The sequence below is a fragment of the Pieris brassicae genome, unplaced genomic scaffold (assembly GCF_905147105.1).
Source record: "Pieris brassicae unplaced genomic scaffold, ilPieBrab1.1, whole genome shotgun sequence".
NCBI classification, from domain to species: domain Eukaryota; kingdom Metazoa; phylum Arthropoda; class Insecta; order Lepidoptera; family Pieridae; genus Pieris; species Pieris brassicae.
Genome location: NW_025575963.1, coordinates 5,001 through 10,000, shown reverse-complemented (window position 1 = coordinate 10,000; position 5,000 = coordinate 5,001). Strand labels below are relative to the sequence as shown.

The following is a 5,000-nucleotide window of genomic DNA, read 5'->3' as shown; positions in this document are numbered from 1 at the left end:
TGACGCGCAGTTAACTGCGTTCTTCATCGACCCGCGAGCCAAGTGATCCACCGTTCAGGGTAATCGTTTTGTTTTTGTGTGTGTTTTTGTATGAGAAAATATAAAAGGTGCGAAAAAATTAAACAAAAAAATTTGAAAATAATACTTATCATTAACGTGTACGACAAATGAAAAGAAAGAAAATCTCTTTTATTTGCGTGGTTGTACACAAAAATTATAAAATATTATTTCAAAGTATCAATAGGCGATAGCGAACGCTAATCAAAGCGTGTCGCAACGCACACGTCGCGAATCGACGAGAGAGAGTCAACCGTCTCGGATTCGATTTTGATTCGTATCATTCACGTGTTTTTGTATTTTTTTCTTTTTTTGCGAGTCTTTGACAACAACAAAACAAAAAGAAAAAACCAACGTTAATGATCCTTCCGCAGGTTCCCCTACGGAAACCTTGTTACGACTTTTACTTCCTCTAAATGATCAAGTTTGGTCAACTTCCCAGCAACGCCGACGGCCGTGAGGCCACCGCGTGTCGGTCCGAAGACCTCACTAAATCATTCAATCGGTAGTAGCGACGGGCGGTGTGTACAAAGGGCAGGGACGTAATCAACGCGAGCTTATGACTCGCGCTTACTAGGAATTCCTCGTTTATGGGGGATAATTGCAAACCCCAATCCCCAGCACGAAGGAGTTTCAACGGGTTGCCCGGGCCTCTAGGCCAGGGAGAACATGTTGATTCCTTCAGTGTAGCGCGCGTGCGGCCCAGGACATCTAAGGGCATCACAGACCTGTTATTGCTCAATCTCGTGCGGCTCGAAGCCGCCGGTCCCTCTAAGAAGAATTTTAATACGTCGCCAGTGAGTTGCGCTCCCCGAGAGTCGCGCACACCTTGAATGACGACGCCTATTTAGCAGGCTAGAGTCTCGTTCGTTACCGGAATTAACCAGACAAATCGCTCCACCAACTAAGAACGGCCATGCACCACCACCCACCGAATCAAGAAAGAGCTGTTAATCTGTCAATCCTTCCGGTGTCCGGGCCTGGTGAGATTTCCCGTGTTGAGTCAAATTAAGCCGCAGGCTCCACTCCTGGTGGTGCCCTTCCGTCAATTCCTTTAAGTTTCAGCTTTGCAACCATACTCCCCCCGGAGTCCAAAATCTTTGGTTTCCCGGAAGCTGCCCGCCGAGCCATTGTAGTAACGTCGGCGGATCGCTAGATGACATATTTACGGTTAGAACTAGGGCGGTATCTAATCGCCTTCGAACCTCTAACTTTCGTTCTTGATTGATGAAAACACCTTTGGCAAATGCTTTCGCTGATGTTCGTCTTGCGACGATCCAAGAATTTCACCTCTAACGTCGCAATACGAATGCCCCCAGTTATCCCTATTAATCATTACCTCGGAGTTCTGAAAACCAACAAAATAGAACCGAGATCATATTCTATTATTCCATGCACGAAATATTCAAGCGGCATTTTGAGCCCGCTTTGAGCACTCTAATTTGTTCAAAGTAAAATTGTCGGCCCACCTCGACACTCACCGAAGAGCACCGCGATAGGATTTTGATATTGAACCGGCGTTTTACCGCCGGCTCACCGACGATATGCTCCGCAGACGTGTCAGTATCACCGCGGATGCGGTGCACCGACAGCGCGGCGCACAAATGCAACTACGAGCTTTTTAACCGCAACAATTTTAGTATACGCTATTGGAGCTGGAATTACCGCGGCTGCTGGCACCAGACTTGCCCTCCAATTGTTCCTCGTTAAAATATTTAAAGTGTACTCATTCCGATTACGAGGCCTCGTAAGAGTCCCGTATCGTTATTTTTCGTCACTACCTCCCCGTGCCGGGAGTGGGTAATTTGCGCGCCTGCTGCCTTCCTTGGATGTGGTAGCCGTTTCTCAGGCTCCCTCTCCGGAATCGAACCCTGATTCCCCGTTACCCGTGACAACCATGGTAGTCGCAGAAACTACCATCGAAAGTTGATAAGGCAGACATTTGAAAGATGCGTCGCCGGTACTGGACCGTGCGATCGGCAAAAGTTATCCAGATTCATCAAAATTAACGACTTCGGACGCATGGCCCTCCGCCGATTGGTTTTGATCTAATAAAAGCACTCATCCCATCACTGGTCAGAGTTCTGATTGCATGTATTAGCTCTAGAATTACCACAGTTATCCAAGTAACTGAGTAAGATCTAAGGAACCAAAACTGATATATTGAGCCATTCGCGGTATCGCCTTAATACGGCTTGCACTGAGACATGCATGGCTTAATCTTTGAGACAAGCATATAACTACTGGCAGGATCAACCAGGGAGCTGCTTACGCAAACGACACGCCTACACCGCGGTCACGCGGCTTCGGCGAGCCGCTGGCTCGGCGGCGTCGAGGGGCGCGCGCTTGCGCGCGCGCCTTCTCGACACGCGTGAACGTAACGCGTCGAATTTGCACGCGACGCGACGTTCGCGCTTCATATCGATAGACTAACTTTGACCGGTCTACGAGCGGCCGTCCCGTCACGATCTCGCAACGAGGTGATGTACAACGATGCTCGACCACTGTGAGGGACATAAAACTGCAACGAACACGACCCCGCGGGCGGGAATCGATGTTGTGACAATTTGAAAATTGAACATTCATCTAAACGCAACTTCTCAATTTTTATTCAATACGTTATTGTAAACATATTAAAACTCGGCTGGCAATTACATGCGCACACACACGCATGATTCGCACTAGATACGATCAACGCCCGGAGCTTGAGGGATAAATTCCAACACGACGCTGCGCACACCGTTTCGACGATGGGCGCGTGTGCGTCCTCTTTTATACATTCTTTACATATACGGTCGCCGTGGCGACCGCGCACGTGTCGAACACGCTAGGCGCCCTGCGTTGAGGTGTGCCTAGAAGCGTATTCTTTTAACATCACAGATAACACCGGGGGAGACGGTCCCAAATCTTGGTCGATTGGTAACATCACCATACGGTCTGCGAACGCGGTGCTATAATATAATTTTATATTATATTATATAAAATATGAGGAGGAGTAGTATGTATATTCTTTGTTATTTTGTGTTGACACAAGAGAGATATATAAAATGTACTATACACCACACACACAGAGAGAGAGAGAGCTGGGAAAGATCTCGGCGGTCTCGCATTCGAAATACGAATTTGATATAATTTCCTCCGAAAATCCATACCCATATCTATATCATCCATGCGCGAATATATGTATATAATATTCTCACACTTCGCACAAACACAAAAACAAGAACACATTCTATTCTCTCTCGTCCGTCGTTCGTGTCTATTTGAGACGAACGACGCGCGGCAACGAGAACGAGTCGACGCTGTGCGCACGACTGTTTCGCTCCACATCTATACCGAGAGCAATAGTCCGCGTCGGCATTGGAGCGGACGTCGAATGTTTCTCGTAGAGCGAGCGAGAGAGAGACGATTTTTCATTTTATTATGTATGTGTATTGGCGTGCAGTAGTAGCACGTAGTAGTACTAGTAGTAGTAGTAAAAAAATATTATTATTTATTTTATTGACTGATATGATTTTGTTTGTTTTCTTTTTTTTGAATAGACATTTGTATTGATAGATATGTTTCTCGTTGAAGCTCGCAGCACACGCTCAGAGAAATGGCAATGTGGGTTTATTTGAAGAAAAGAAAAAACAAAAAAAACAATTATATTTATTAATAATATGTATGTATGTATGTATGTATGTATGTATGTATGTATAATAATGAATTATAATAATTATTCCGATGCAACGTCAGAGGAAAATGTTTCTCGTACAGGTGCGGCGCGCGACGGCCGGCCGCTCGACAGTTTCGCGCCGAATGTTTCTCGTTGAAGCTCGCAGCACACGCTCAGAGAAATGGCAATGTGGGTTTATTTGAAGAAAAGAAAAAACAAAAAAAACAATTATATTTATTAATAATATGTATGTATGTATGTATGTATGTATGTATGTATAATAATGAATTATAATAATTATTCCGATACAATGTCAGAGGAAAATGTTTCTCGTACAAGATCGCCACGCGACGCGACAAGATGCCGTTCAACGGCACGATATCTACAACTCTGTCGATAGATATGTAGATAGTATCTACTCTGTCAAGTATATGTGTGTAACGTGTGGTGGTGTGTGGTGTGGGGTTTTGTTAGCGATAGCGATACGTTTCTAGTTAAAATTGAATATTTAAAAATAAAAACTCTTCTGGTAAGAAAAACTATTTATGGTTTATTATGGTGTGTCTAGTGCAACAACATCAACATTGTCATAATCATAATAATATAATTATTATTAGGGCTATAGGTTAACCTTCCAAATAGGGACCGTCGATTTAAATGTCGATATTTTTAATTATTCTAGATAGTACTCACTAAAAGAAACTTAAGTGCTTGCTTACTTACTTACTTACTTACTTAGTTGATTGAGTTTTTTTTTTGTTTTTTTGAAACTTTTTCATACAAATTGATATATAAGACATATATGGCCGTTACCGACCGCCGACCAAAATCTATTTCATAAAACCGACATAAAATTGATGTCAAACGTCAATCACTTTGAGTTGACTAAGTGTAAGGGTTCAGATTATTTTGAAAGTATCGATCATTTGCGATGCATACGAGAAAAAGATCATTCATTTCATTGTTTGTAAGTTGTAAATTTTGTGTATTATATTGTAATTCTTGAGTGAGAATTGAGTGTTTACTTACTTACTTACTTACTTACTTATTGAATATCCAAAAAGTACCCAAAACCGAATCAGAGCGCCCCACTATCCACGCGGTCTTGTCTGCCCTACCCCTAGAGTGTATATAAAAGCTCGGAGGCGCGCAGGGAGAGCAGCCCTCACCCGCCGTACCCAAAGCGCGGGCATCATGCAAGCCGTAGCGGCTGAGGCTGGTCGCCGAAGGCGACCAAAAAAGCCGAGGCTGCGTAGGCTTGAATAAAATGCCCTGCGCTTTTGGT

The 5,000-nt window shown here is 44.0% G+C and overlaps 2 non-coding genes across 2 annotated transcripts in view; both read right to left on the bottom strand.

Annotated features, from left to right (window-relative positions):
- LOC123719281 overlaps positions 1–62 on the bottom strand; it is a 157-nt gene extending 95 nt beyond the window's left edge. Inside the window, exon 1 of the ribosomal RNA XR_006755346.1 lies at positions 1–62. This exon is cut by the window's left edge and continues 95 nt beyond it. This is a non-coding gene — a ribosomal RNA (5.8S ribosomal RNA).
- Positions 63–414: 352 nt separating this feature from the next.
- On the bottom strand, positions 415–2,320 carry LOC123719285. Its single transcript, XR_006755350.1, has one exon. It is a non-coding gene; the product is annotated as a small subunit ribosomal RNA (ribosomal RNA).
- Positions 2,321–5,000: the final 2,680 nt, after the last annotated feature.